General features: G+C 56.8%; 1 protein-coding gene across 1 annotated transcript in view; it reads left to right on the top strand.

The window, feature by feature from the left end:
- The first annotated feature begins 4684 nt into the window (after positions 1-4684).
- ATP2B3 (ATPase plasma membrane Ca2+ transporting 3) overlaps positions 4685-14640 on the top strand; it is a 66048-nt gene continuing 56092 nt past the window's right edge. Inside the window, 1 exon segment of the mRNA XM_033202015.1 lies at positions 4685-4922. The gene's annotated coding sequence lies outside the window, so the exon portion shown is untranslated.

Raw genomic sequence — 14640 nt, 5'->3', positions numbered from 1 at the left:
ACCGACACACACTCACAAACTCACACACACACGCACTCACACCCACACACACTCTCACACACTGTCACACACAATCACACACTCACAAACTCACACTCACACACACTCGCACACACACACTCACACACACACACTCTGCATTGCCAGAGCCTTCCAGAACCACCAGGCGTGGATGTACTCAAGCCAAGCAGCCCAAGAAGCCTGTGTTGTGCTGTGGGCAGGGCTCTGCCAAGCTGGAGCTCCTCAGTGGCCCAGCTGGGACTTGGATGAGTGGCCCGAGGCCACTGTCATGAATAACCACAAGCCGGGTGGCTCACCACAGAGGACATAGACCCTCTCCCAGTCCTGGAGGCCAGAAGTCCGAAATCCAGGTGTCTCAGGGCCACACTCCCCCAAGAAGCTCTAGGGAAGGCTTCTTCCTGCCTCTCCCAGCTCCGGAAGGCTCCAAGTGTCCTGGGCTTGTGGCCACCTCACTCCACTTTGCCACTGCAATCACATGGCTTCTTGTGGGGGGGTGCATGTGAGTGTATGTGTGTGCATGAGTGTGCCATATGTGTGTGCGTGCATGTGAGCATGTTTGTGTGTATGTTTGTGTGTGTGACTGTGCATGTGTGGGGAGTCTGCATGTGTGTTTATGTGTGCAATGTGTGTGTATGTGTTTCTGTGTCTGTATGTGTGTGTGTATGCATGTGTATGAGTGTGTGCATATGTGTGTGTGTGTGTGACTGTGCATGTGTATTTTGGGGGAGTGGGTGCATATGTGTGCATGTGTGTGTATGTGTGTGTATGTGCGTGTATGTGTGTCTCTGTGCATGGGTGTGGGTGGGAGCATGTGTGTGCATGTGTGAGAGTGTGTGTGTGTAATCTCCCCCTTATAAGGACACTTGTCACTGCATGCAGGGCTTGCCTGGATAACCCAGGATAACCCCACACCTCAAGATTCTTCACTTGATCACATCTGCAAAGACCCTATTTCCGAATAAGGTTGCATTCCGGTTCTGGGGGTTGGGACAAGGACACCTGCGTGGGGGCATTTTTAGCCTGCCCCTGGGCTGCAAGTGGATGTGGGCTTGGTCTCTGAGGACTTGGGGAAGGGCCTGGGACCTCAGCCAGGGAGACAGTGGGCATGAGAAGACGGGATGGGCGGCCCGGGCCCAGCCAAAGGGGCCCTCACTTCAGAGCTAGCCAAGGCATTGCTGTCCCAACAGTGGCAGGAGGGACCTGCACAAGGAGGGGGCATGGACTAGAGGCCCAGGAGAGAAGGGGCCTGGTGACCGGGTAGAGGCCAAGGAGCCAAGAGAGAAAGCAGTTGTGGGAGGGGAGCGGGGACTGAAGGGGCTGGAGGCAGGTGGAGAGAGAGAGGGGTGAGAGTGGGGATGAGGCGGCCAGGAGGGGCGGTGGGGGCAGCTGCTGAGAGTGGGGTGCTCTCTGTGGCTTTTGTTTCCCAGGCAATCATCGGCAATGTGGAAGAGTGTGGTGGGGACAGAGGCCTGGTGTGCCCTAAGGAGGCAGGTCCAGGGCATGGTGGGACAGGCTGGCTTGGGACCTGGGAGGGAGCTGGAAAGCAGAGTGGTCTGGGCCTCCCTGGGTTTGGCTCCCTAAGTACTTCCAGTGCAGAGGACAGGACTTGGTGTGTGGGAGAACTTTCTAGTAAAGCTCCCACCTCTTTACTGATGGAGGACCCAAGAGGGGCTGGCCAGTGAGCAAGGATCACCAGTGACACTGGCAGCATTTGCCTGGCACTCAGGTGTCCTCATTCCCAGGCCTGGGCCCTCCCTCCCAGCTTCAGGGCTCTGGGCTGGGAACCAACAGACACAAACCACAGAGAAAGGACCATCACCTTACCTGGCCATTAGCTGTCTAGGGGCCACAGTTTGCTGAGGACAGGGGACTTCCATGAAACTTTGTTCCTTGGCCATCTGACCTTGGCCCCAGTGGGCTCATCACAAAGGTATGCACCATGGCCAACTCTTGACTGGATTAGCCATGAGCAGTGCCCTGGGGGCCCAGGGACAGAGGCAAAGTGGTGGGGCAGGTACCCCTGCCTCAGATTTTCTCCCCCAAACTTGCTTCTTCCCCTGACCAGAGAGGGCCTGTGCAGAGTCTAGGGTCAGAGAGTAGGGAGGGGAGATGCATAAACATCCAGCCCAGACAGCAGCTGCTCCAAGCTCAGGGAGATTCCGCCATGTGGATAGCAGCCATCAGTTAAATGAACAACCTCCATCCCCAGGGGTGCTCAGTATGTTCCCTGGTCCCCGAGGGAAGACAGTGACGCAGCCCAAAGGGAGTCTTCTCTTCTTGTCAGCTCTCACAGCCACTCCTAAGCCTTTAAGTGTGGGTCTCCCCAGCCCCACACCTGCCCTCCCAGAGCTGCCCACACATGTCTGCTAAGAGGTGTTTGTCTTCAGCCAGGACCCACTCCTTGCCTAAGGGATGCTCCTGCTGGGGGCCACCAAAGGAGGCCGGCTCAGCAGACTGCCTCTGCCTTTGCTCACTCCAGAGCAGGGCCCTGGGGCCTGGGATGGAACGACATGACCCCAGGAAGCCTGCCACAGTGTGGGAGGCCAAGAAGGAACACGGCCTGAATGTGCCGGGAAAGGGAGACCACGGGCCCTCAGGAGGCACTCCTGTGCTCACAGCTCCCCTGCCCTCCTGTGGTGTCTGGGGGCATGGGGGGCAGCTGGCCTCCCGGCCGGGGGCCAAAATCCAGTTTACAACCTGCTCGGGGTGGGATCCTGACCTCTGGGCCTCCACTTCCCCATCTGGAATGTGGGGTAGTAAGAGGAGCGACTCCAAGATGGCAGGGCTCTCGCGAAATGGCCAGAACTTAGCTCATGATAACTTTCCAGCATGATTGGGGCTTGCTTTAGTCTTGATTTTTCCCATTTGGGGCAATAGGAAGTCACAGACTGTGTATGTGTGACAGGGGGATGTCCCCATGGCAGCTCTGGGCCCTGAGGAGCACATGCCCCAGGCTCAGGAAAAGCTGCCTCAGAGTTGGCGTGGAAGGGGGACTGCATGAGTGTGGAAATGAATATGTGTGAGAGTGAGTGTGGGTGCAAACCGAGTGGGGAGTGTGTGTGTGAGTGTGACTGTGAGCAACTGTGTGTGTGTGCATGTATGTGCCCGTGTGTGCTCACTGGATGAGTGTGTGAGTTGTGTAGGTGTGAGACCATGTAACTATGTGTGAATCGTTGTGTAACTGTGTGGGCCACCGAGCTGGTGTGGGTGAGGGTGTGTGAGTGAGCACATGTGACTGTGAGGATGTGTGTGCGTGAGATTGTGTGTGCATGAGTGTGTGAGTGCGTGTTTGTGTTGGTAGGTGAGCGAGCATGAGTTCGTGCATATGAGCAGGTGTATGTGTGCATGCATGTGAGTGGGTGTGAGTAAGCATGTGTGAGCGCACATGTGAGCAGGTGTCTGAGTGTGTGTGTGCGCGAACCTCAGCCCACACTGAGAGGTGCCAGGGGCTTGGCCCTGGCTCTGGGATGCCAGATCTCACTGGCTTTCCACAGAACCAGCTGCTTCCTGTGGAAGGGAGGAGCAGTCTGTGGGGTTTGTGACAGTTCCCTGGTAGCAGGGGCGGCAGAACCTTCCTGTCCTTTTGGTCCCTAGCACAATGGTGCCTCCTCAAAGAGGCCTTCCCTGAGCCGCCAGCAGCCTCTTTCATGGCTCCCCATCAATGGGGTTCCATAACCCCGACCTCAGCGGTGTGAGCACATTTGCCATCTACCGGCCACTCCCTGCTTTGTGGTCCCTGCTGTGTCCCCGGTGTTCAGCTCTGGTCTGGCACACAGCATGACCAGGGCCTTCTTTGTCCAAGGCAAGAAAGAATTCAAGGCTGCATCCAGCCTCTTGCACCTGCCTCAGGCTCCCGCCCAGAGCCTCTACCTGTGCCCCCGCGAGCATTCTCTGCTGGCTGCTCAGAATGCTGGCAAAGGCCGGACCTGGGGTCAGAGGCCTCCACTGCCCCTGGAGCTGGGAAGCCTGGGGGTCCACCGGCAGGCACGGGGGTCTCTGTCCAGGTAGGTGGGAACGCGTGCTTGTGGGCTTGGACAGGTGTCTGCACTGGGGTTTGTCTGTGTGTCTGTCTCCACTCACACCGGGGATGTATGTGCCCCTGCGTGTCTGTCTCTGGTGCCCACCTGTGTGCAGTCTCTGTGTTCTGCCTAACCGGTTCCCGTGATAAGCAACGGTGAGTATCTGTGGTAAGCGCCCTTCCTCTGGGTAGACGCATTTGGGCACCTGTACTCTCAACAGGTAGTGTGAGTTTGCAGGAGATCACCAAGGCCTTGGAGCCCACCGAGGCAAGACCCAAGGACCCCACGCTACACATCAGCCACCCGGCTCTGTGCCCCATTTTACTGTTGGGCAGTGGTCTGGAGAGGTAGTGGCAGCCTGGTGCCCCAACCGCAAGCTCAGGGTGCTCTCTCTGCACTCACAGGTGCCATGGTCCCTCAGTTTCCATCCCCACCCACCCTCACTCGGCCAGTGCCCTTTGGGGGCAATGCCAGGCCTGGAAGGGCAGGCACCCCCGCGCGTCCTGGGAACAGAAGGGCACGCACCAGGTGCGTAGCACCAGAGCCCCGAGGCCCCTGCGCCGCGCACCGCCCCCCGCGCCCGCTCCCTCCTCCCTCCCTTCTCCTCACCCAGCTCCCTCCCCCTCCCCCCTCCCTCCCTCCGCGCTCAGAGCTGCGGAGCCGAGCGCGCCGCGTCGCCCGCCGCCGGTGCAGAGCGTGGGGAGCACTCGGCCGGCCGCAGCCCTCGCCCGCCGCGGAGGGTCGCGTCCCGCGCCTCTGGCCAGGCCGCCCCGTGCCCGGGCCTTTCCGTCCTTGGAGCAGATCGTTGCCCGCCTGGCGCCCGCCCGCAGTGACAGCGCCCGCCGGAGCCGAGGCCGCGGCGGCGGCCGTGCCCATGCCCGGGTAAGTGGTGTTCGGGGCGCGCGGGCGCCGCCGGGGTGGGCGCGGGCGCGGCGCGGGCACAGACGCGGGCGGGGATGGGAGGATGACCCGGCAGGTGGTGCGGCGGCAGGTAGAGGGACCCGGGTCCCCGCCCGAGGCACCTGAGCCCCGCGCCGGGCCTGCGTGTCCTTGCGGCACCGCGGCCGCGCGTCACCCCGGGGCCCCAGGCCGGCGGGCAGCGCCCCGCACCCTGCACCCTGCGCCCCGTGTCGCGAGCGCACGCGCATCCGTGTCTGAGAAACAAGGCCTTTGGGGGCTGCGGGCCGGGGCTCAGGGTGGGCACAGCCGGGGGCGCGGGATCTGGGCCGGGAGCCCGCCGGTGCGCACGCACCTTCTCAGAGCCTCGGGCACCCCCTCCCCCCCGCGCCCCCACATTGTACCTCCTTCCCCTCTCGCGTTCCCACATCGTTCCCCGCACGCCCACGCGGCTGCCCAGCAGACCCCACCGCGGTCATGGGCAGTGCCCATGAGGAGCCGCCCGGGGCCGCACTTAGGTAACTTCTCCATCCCTCCAGGAACGGCTGTCTCCCCCTCCTCGCCTCTGTGACCTTGGCCAGCTTTTCCTGTGGCCACCTCCGTTTTCTCACGGGTGAAAGCTCTGGCTTTAAGATTCTGGAATGTGGAATGGCAGGTGCCGCGTCTCCCAGAGCCTGAGACGATGGGCTTCTCTCTCTATGACCTGGTCTCCTATCTTCTGCTGGCCCTTCTGGGGGTTGGTGGCTCAGCCAGCCGGCTGAGGAGAGGTGGGAGGCAGGGCAGGGGCATGGCGCGCCGGCAGGTCAGAACTGGAGGGAGTCTTGGAGATCCCCCGGGGTGACGGCTCCATGAGGCTTTAGGAGAGACTGTGGAAATGCTCCTTCGCTCACTCAAGGGGCAGGGAAGGGACCAGAATTCTTCAACTAGATGCTCGCCATTTCCTGGTGAGGCCATATAACTTTCAAAGATGAAGCCCCGAGGCTTCTGACCTCAAGGGAGTCCCTACCTGCTGAAGGATCAAGTCCAGCCTGTCCCCAGCTGGCCCCCATCGTGAATTCCGCTGGCACCCTAAAAGTCAGCCAACTTCCCCTGGCTGACTTGGCACCAGTCTGGCAGGCATCCCCTGCACTTCCTCCCCTCTTTTGCCCACTAGGCTCTGTGCCCTCGCCCCTGCCATCACCCCTTACCAGTCAGTGACCATCTTAAGGCAGGACTGGCTCTTCATTTGCACAGGCCTGGCACAGAGTGGGCACCTGGTTTCTGCATGGCAGATTCATGACCTTGACCTCACTGAATCTGCAGACTCACTGAACAGGAGAGGAAAGGCCTGGACTTTTGTCCCCATTTTTCAGATGGGATCATTGAGGCCCCCAAGAGGAGAAGGGACTCAGCCCTGAATTGAGGCCACTTCCTTCATGAGCAGATGGCTGGGGACTTCCTATGGACCTGGCGGGGCAGGGAGGCGGGGAGAGGTTATCATACTAATCAAGGCCAGCCCCACTTCCTGAGCTCCATCTGAGTCTCACATCAACCACACGAGTGAATGACTGTTTTCATCCCCAACCCCCACCCCCCCGCCGCCTCTTTTCACAGATTAAGAAACCAAAGCCATGTGGCTCATGAAGGGGAGCTGGGATGCCGAGGAGAGGGCTGGGGATGCCTGGGCCCCTATGGGACACAGCTGAGACCCAGCAGAGGGTCCCAGGGTGAGGTCAGCCCTCAAGTCTGCGCCATCGGAAGGGGCTGGGAACTTGTGGTCCCAGGCCATTGATCATCTCTGCTGCAGGCCCCAAGGCAGGGGAGGGCCAAGGACACAACCAGTCTCCATCAGCTCCACCTGGGCCATGCCCAGCACGGCCAGGTGGTTTGAGTGCAGGGGCACGCTCTCACACAGCAGGGGGCAACAGGCAGATGGATGTGGGGCGAGCGCGGGAGGGGGCTTGCACAGAGCCAGAAGGAGAGCCAGTCCCTTGAGGAAGGAAGCCCCTAAGGCTAAGAGCATGCCAGGGGACAGCCACAGTGCCAGGTGATGGAGATGCCCCAATCGGCCCCCAAGGGGCAAGAAGGGGCCAGAGGAGGCTCCTGTGGACGCCTAGGGCTTCAGCGACAGCAGCGCCATACCTGATGGTCTTTGTGACCTTGGCCAAGTCCCTTCTCCATTCCAGATCCAGGGAGGGTGGGGGTGGGCCTGGGAGAGCTGGGACTTCAGAGGTTGAATCATTCACTAGCGGGAGAAGCCAAGCCTGTGAGTCAGTGAGTGCTCTCCATCCCAGAACATCTGCTCCCAGCCCAGGGATGCAGCCATGGAGTGCCGGGGTCAGCTGTGGAGGACCCTCTGAGAATGTCTTGTGGAAAGGGGCGCCTTGCCTGCCCAGTAGACAGGATAAGGGTGCCCCAGAGCCCCAGGGGCTTCTGAGAGCTGAGTACCCTCTGGGCCTCTTGCAACCAGCAGAGCCAGGCAGAGCTTCCTCTGGCCTTTGCACCTCCTCCCCCACCTCACAGAGCAAGTCATCAGCACATATGAACTCCCTCCTGATTTTAAATTGATGGCTTGTGTATTTCACCAGTGGCCACTGTCTCCATCAGTGGTCAGTAGCACATCAAGTAATGTCAACAATGGTAATAGTTATAATGGCAGTCACTTTATGTCAGACACTGAGTGCTGTACAGACATTTCCTTGCCCACTTAATTGAAACAACAAATGATTGCAAGTGCTGTTATCCCCATTTTGCATTGAGGCTGAGGCCCAGAGAGGCTAGGTAACTTGCCCAAGGTCACACAGCCGGTAGGTAGCAAATCCAGGGCTCAAATGCAGTCCATCAGGCTCCGGAGTCTGGTCTGTGCTTGTAGTCATTAGTTCCTATATCTCCAGAAGTGTGTGCAGAAGTCTGCAGAATAGAGTGTGGTTTGTGTGAACTCACTGTCTCGGGTACTCCCAGCCCTGTGGGCTAAAGTCAAGGATTCTTGGGAAGACCTTGCAGCTCAGAAGCTGAGCCACCTGCACCTCTGCCCCATGTACCCATTGAGAGAAATGAACAACAGGTGGATTTATATCAATCTCCAGCAACTCAGAGACCCGTTTGCTTTGCATTCATGGCCCCTTCAGGGCACCCCGAAGCACTGGTAGTGCACGTAAATGGCAGCTGATAGATGGGGACCTGTGCCATGGCACTGAAGGCAAGCACTTCCATCTAAGCAAGTGCGAGCCTCACCAGTTCCATCTCTGAGATAGGCCGAGGCACTGGGCTCTCGCTGTGACTTTGCAGCAAGCTCCCCAGCAGCGCCCCGGGCTGGGTATGCCAGGCAGGGACCTGGAGCATGCACAGGGCTCCTCCCTTCCCCACCCTGGCTAAGCTGGCAGAAGCCAGGCCAAGCAGCGCCTAGCTGGAAAGCCCTCCCCTGCCTGGGCTCCTTCTGTTGGGTGGGTGGTGCTGGCAGTGGGCCTGGAAGCCTGCAGAGAAGGATCAGAGCCGCGCATCACCGGGACAGAGGGAAGCAGGCTCTCAAATGCAGGGGAATTCGGGCATCCTGGACTGCCCAAGGTTGGGAAGAGGACAAGTCCAAGGTCACATGGCTGAGTAGGTGGCAGAACTTGAATCAGAGCAACAGGGCAAGGATGGAAATGCCAATGGTTGGGGAATCTTGGAACTGGCAGGACTCTTTTAGAGCACAAGGAGGTTTTCGGAGTCTTGGTTCCAAATCAAAGTTGTGCAAAGCGGGTATGTCCATGTCCTTGGAGAGCACCTTATTTAAAGGGGTCCTGAGCCAGCCTCTCATGTTCTGTAGGTGGGTCTCTCAGTAAGTGAGCAACCATTTTATTCCAATGAGAAGTCCTGCCCTGAGGCCACAGGCTCTAGCACTTTCTCCAGCTGCGCTGTTCAAGCAGCGATTTTATTAGAATGCACTTCCTCAGGTGCACCAGCCACACTTCAAGGGCTCAGGAGCCACCCAAGGCTGGTGGCTACTGTCACAGACAGTGCAGAGAGAGAACAGTTCCATCACCCCCGAATGTTCTGTCACACAGAGTTGCTTTACAGGAAGTGGAAACCGAGTCCTCACACGGACCCTGAAGCCACCTCCCACACCCACTCCCTGGTGGCACAAGGCCACTAATGCAGCAGCTTTGCTCCCCAGAGAACCATCCTGAAGAGAAGCCCCAGAGAGGGCTGACTGCTCACAGATATTTGGAGAGGTGTTCTGTGATGGGCTAGGCTCCAGTCTGAGAGCTTGACAGGTAGGGACAGAAAGTGCCAGGCTGGGCTTGAGCAGGTCATTCCTCAGAATGGATGAGTGCATACCATTGTCAGAATGGCGCCAGCTATGCCAAGGGCCACATCTTATTGATGTGATGGGCGTGAGGGACACTGCCCTGGTTCATTGTGTGCCAGGCTCTGTGTTTGCTTCAGGGGTGATGACAGAAAGCAAAAAGCAAACGCAGTGCCCTTCCTGCCCTCCTGGAGCCTTTGCACTTTGCTATGTATTCACCAAAGTAAGTGCAAACCTGGCTGGGACCAGGAGGATGGACTGAGGCCACCAGGCCAGCCAGTATCTCCTAGGGCTCGGGTCCACAACCTGAGTCCCCGCCCATCCTGCCCTGACTCCGCCTCCTCAGCAGCCACACATGGCTGGTGGCTACCACCATATGGGCCAGTGCAGAGACTCTGGAAGGTTCTGTCACACAGAGCTGCTTTAGAGCAAATAGAGACCCAAGTCCTCACACAGACCTAAACACCCCCAGCCAAGCCCACTGCCCCATGGCTCCTTGGAAGGGAGTGGCCAAGCACGTACTCTCCAGGGGCTGCACAGTTACCTGGACAAACACAGACCAGGGAGGAAGGAAAGGGCCTCTGTCCCAGCAGCTCACCGTGCCATGGGGGATGCCCAGACCTCGCTTCATGCTGACTCCAGTGGCCCTAGCACACCCAGCATGGGGCAGAAACCAGATCCGGCCACCGCCTGGTCCTTATTGGGCCCTGCCATATGCCCAGCGTGCCGCATGTGTTCAGGAAACAGCAGGGAGGAGTCGTGGGTTGTTTTTATTTAAATTGATTTCTTCCTATTTAAAAACAATACTCGTAACATGCTCTCTATAGGAAACGTATAAAAAATAGAGAAGTCAAAGATGTAGTAAAGCCATCCTATCACGCAGATGCAAATCCAACACCTCCATTTGATTCATTTCACATTGCTGTCATCATACCATGGGCTCAATTGTGTAATCTGATTTTTACTTCACATAAGCATTTTCTTTATTAATATAATCCCTCCTAAATGAATGTTTTTTCAGAATGGTTATAGTTTAATTTTTTTAAGATTATAAAAGCAGTAAATGCTTATTGCAAAAATAAAGAATGATCTTGAACCGTGCAAAGAAGAAATTTGATCATTCAACAGTTATTTACCAAGCACCCAGGATGTATCAGGCGGCCTTCAGTAACTACAATTTTTAATGGCTGAATAATATTCTCCCAAGAGATTGTAATTCGCTTAATTATTTGGCTATTTTTGGAAACCCAGGCAGTCAGATTTATTTTGCTCTTATACGTGAGCTCTGCTGAGGAGTCTCTGTCCTGAGGAGAGGACCCAGACAGAGGTATCTTCTGCCAAATTGTTCTCCAAAAGGGCTTTTTCATCGCACTGGATGGTCTCGCTCACTGCAACCTTGCCAGCATTAGATATTTTAATCAAACAAGTTGTCATAAGTATCTAGGTCAAAAATGTACTTTAGTTTATATGTCTTGAATTGCTGGTGAGGGGGAACGTTTTTCCTCATAAGTTGTCTTTTCCTTGTGAATTATCTGTTCCTCCCTTCATTTTTTTTTTTTTTCCCCTGAGACAGTCTCACTCTGTTACCCAGGCTGGAGCGCAGTGGGGTGATCTCGGCTCACTGCAACCTCCACCTGCAGAGTTCGGGTCATTCTCTTGCCTCAGCCTCCTGAGTAGCTGGGATTACAGGCACCCACCACCACACCTGGCTAATTTTTGTATTTTTAATAGACACAGGGTTTTATCATGTTGGCCAAGCTGGTCTCAAACTCCTCACCTCAGGTGATCCACCAACCTCGGCCTCCCAAAGTGCTGGAATGAAAGGCGTTTATTGAAGTCTTAGTGTTTCTTCTGTGGGCTTGAATAAACTGTATGCATGAAAAAACAGTGACAATTTAACAGATTTGTTGCCAATACTTTTTAACACCTTTGTTCTCTGCCATTTTTTTTCATGCAAAGGTAAACATTTTGCTGCTCACGATTATTTGTGATTTTTTCCATTGCTTCTAGGCTTAGAAAATCCTTTTAGGAATTTGAGAGCTGTTCATTTCTGAGTTTTCCATGTGTCTTCGTGTGTGTGTGTGTGTGTGTGTGTGTGTGTGTGTGTATTGGGGTGGTGTAGCTGCATTTTTAAGATATTTAGCTCTTTAATTGAGGGATTGACAAAGCTTTTTCTGCAAAAGGCCAGATGGTAAATAGGTTTCCAGTTTGCAGGCCACATAATCTCTGTCCCGGCTACTCAACTCTGCATGGTAGCCTGCAACTAGCCACAGACAATGCAAAATGAGTGGGCGAGGCTGTGCCCCAATAAAACTTTATTCACAAGAACACTGGGCTGCCAGATTTGGCACTTAAGCTGTAATTTGCCAAACCTGTTGAATCCAAAGGAAATGTGTCTTAGGTAATAGTTTGAGGTGAGGATCTAAGGTGCATCCTTTGCAGATTGCTAACCAGTTGTCCCCACCTCTAGTAGCAAATCGGTTGTTCCCTGGCTCATTTGCATGCACTGACACTGGTCTGCAGTCAGACCTGGTGCTGGCTGCCTGTCCTGACCCATTAGCCCATCTGTGTGCTGTTGTGCCGGTGATGTGTTTTTGCCTCTTGTACCTGGTATTGTTTAATACCTGCCCTGCCAGCCCCACCTCAGCAATCCTAAAGCTTGCTTCTCCTTCCGGTGGACTTTAGAACCACTTTGTCAAGTCCCCCTTCCTCCCTCCCCGCCAAGGTAAAGCACTGGATGATACATTCTCTGGACATCCTCAGAGTTCTGAAGCCGCAGATGAGTCCGGTCCCCATGGGGTAGGGTGGTGGCTGGCCCTGTGCAGACGCTGCAGGTTTCACTCTCCACAGACGGCAGCGGGTGTGGGCAGGAGAGCGCCATCCTGAGTGAAGGCCCCCAGCTGAGGACAGCCAGACGGCCCTGGGAATGCCAGAGCCTCCTGACTGAGAAACACGAAAACAAAGCTGGCAGCACAAGAGAGCGCGGGAGATTGGGAAGCCACTGTGGGCTGGCAGAAGATGACCTCAGATGACAGGACTTTAGCCTTTCTGCTGATCTTTTGGAAATCACTGTCCTTACACTCAGAATTTCCTGCACTCTGGCATTTCAAATCAAACCCTGAACTGAGTTAAGGCACATGGAGTGGCCGGTTCGAAACTGAACCTACATTCCCACAGACTGCGGGCCAGGGGTGTGACAGTGGCACAGGGCATGACCAAGTCGGGAGGGGCCCTTTCTCTAGATTGGACCAGCCCTGTGCTGACTGCTTGGCTCCCTCAGAGAGCAGCAGGGGCAGAAGAGTGTGTCCAGCCCCAATTCCCGGGCAGAGCAATGGCTCACCAGGCACAAGGGTCCATTCCACCCCCCTCCATGTTCCTCAGCTCCATTTCTCCTGGAAGCATCCAGGACCAGACACTGCCCCATCTTGGCTTGGAGCCACAGGCCCAGGAGAGATGGGCTCAGGAGTAGCTGGTCCTGGCTCCTCTGGCTCCTGGGGTCTCCGGGTGCTCTCCTGTAGTCAGAGGGCGGCTGCCAGCTAATGATCCCATGCCTGGTGCAGGAGAAGAGGGAGGGCTGTGGACAGGCAGGGCATGTCTCCCACCTAGTCTCGTCTCTCCCTCCTGGTCTGTGGTTCATCTGCCCACAACCCTGTGACCAGCAGCTAGGCTTGGAAATCTCTGTCCTGGGGAGTGGAGCAAGAGTCCCCCCTTGTGACCATCCATGGGGCCAGAGGGTAAGAAAGGGGTGGCCTGGGGGCCACTGCTCCAGACCCCTGCCCTGGTAGCCCCTAGGGAGGCACTCGTGGCTGTGTCTGTAGGTGGGATGGGGTGGTCAGGGCTCCCAGCCCACTGCCTGGCCCTCTGTGCCCCATCCACGCAATTGTGGGAGGGGGCCTGGGATGGAGATGGGCAAGGTTGGGGTCTCCCAACCTAGGGAGGAGGGGAGGGGTGAGCACTCAGAGCAGAAATCCACCCCTCCAGGTCCTATCCCCAGCCCAGTTGTGCTCTCCCGGTGCCTTCCCAGTGGGGAGAGCAGGCATCTGTCCATGAGCACAGAGGGGGCGGGAGGAATGGTGCTGATGACAGATGACGATAAGAGGGCCAGGAACTGGAGAAGCAGCTGGTGGTGGGAGGGTGGGGGGACCTGATGGGCTGTGAGGCGCGCCGAGAGAGACTCGGAGCCCTGCGTTGGTGTTGGGTCCCGGCCTGAGAGGGGCCCTCTGCCTCTGCACCTCCCTTCAGGCACTCCTGGAGCGCTGCAGGAGCTTTGTGGTGCTTCCTCTGGGCTTTGTTGGAAAAGCTTTGGGCTCATATGCCGAGTTCCTCGGTCAGAAATAGTGTCTTAGGCAATTCAAAAATGAACCAGCAATGCTCAGTTCATGCGATTCAGACAGCAGCCAAGCCCTTGATGACCTTCAGGTCCTGCTGTCACAGCCTTGGCTGCAGCTTCTGAGGTACCCTCTCTCTGGGCACCCTAGCCACTGGCTCTTCCTCCGTCACCACATTTGGCAGCAGCATCCTGACCCCTCAGCCGGGAGAGTGGCACGGATACTTTGGTGTGCTTGTTCCTTGGGTTTTGGGTCACAGAAGGGCAGGCTTGACTCCCATCTTCAGTTGGAGCCCCTGTTTGGAGGTCTGCCTTCCAGATCCTTTTATTGGCCTCTGACCTTGACACCAATGCATCCCCCAGCCTGTCCTCCCAAGGACTTTGGCCTGCTTCCAGAAACCAGGGCGCCCCCTCTACTGCCCCTGCCAGAATGCCTAATGGGGCCCCATGGACTCGTTCCCTGGGAGGACACGTGTATGTGTCCTGGTAACTCCTTATTTAGTCACTGCCTGTCCGAGCTGGAAGGACTTAGCCCAGGGCCCACAGCCCCATGGCCTCCAGCTGCCTGTAATTTCCTTAATTACCTATTTAGGCCTTGATGGCTTCCGGTCCTCAGAGCTGGCTCCGAGATTGGAAGCGGGATGGGACGGGCACCGAGGTACCACAGCAGAGCTAGGGCGACTTGGGGCACCTCTCCTCCCATCCACATGTTCTCTGGCTATGAAGGGCTGGGAGGACAGGGTCCCAGCTTCCTACTGAACCCCAAACACAAGGTCTCCGTCCCTTTGCAGGCTAGAGTCCTCCACGCTGGCCACAGCCACAGCGTTCCTAGGTGCCCATGCTGTCCGTGCCTTCGGGGCTGCTGGGCAGGCCCGGGTTGGCAGAAGGGGCGTGGGGAGCGCATGGGGGCAGGGTAGTGGCTAGCCAGGCTCACGCTGCAATGCAGCTCGCACACCCGCTGTAATTGGATAATTAGTGTCATTATGCTTCCTGCTCCCTCACTGTCTCCTTCTGTAGCTCTTGCCTTCTCTGGCAGGAAACAAATGACTGTCCCCCAACCCTCAGTGTAGACTTCTGGCCCCAATCACAAAGGGGTTTCCAACCTCCCT

The sequence above is a fragment of the Trachypithecus francoisi genome, unplaced genomic scaffold (assembly GCF_009764315.1).
Source record: "Trachypithecus francoisi isolate TF-2019V2 unplaced genomic scaffold, Tfra_2.0 Lachesis_group6, whole genome shotgun sequence".
NCBI classification, from domain to species: domain Eukaryota; kingdom Metazoa; phylum Chordata; class Mammalia; order Primates; family Cercopithecidae; genus Trachypithecus; species Trachypithecus francoisi.
This window is presented reverse-complemented; position numbering and strand designations above follow the sequence as displayed.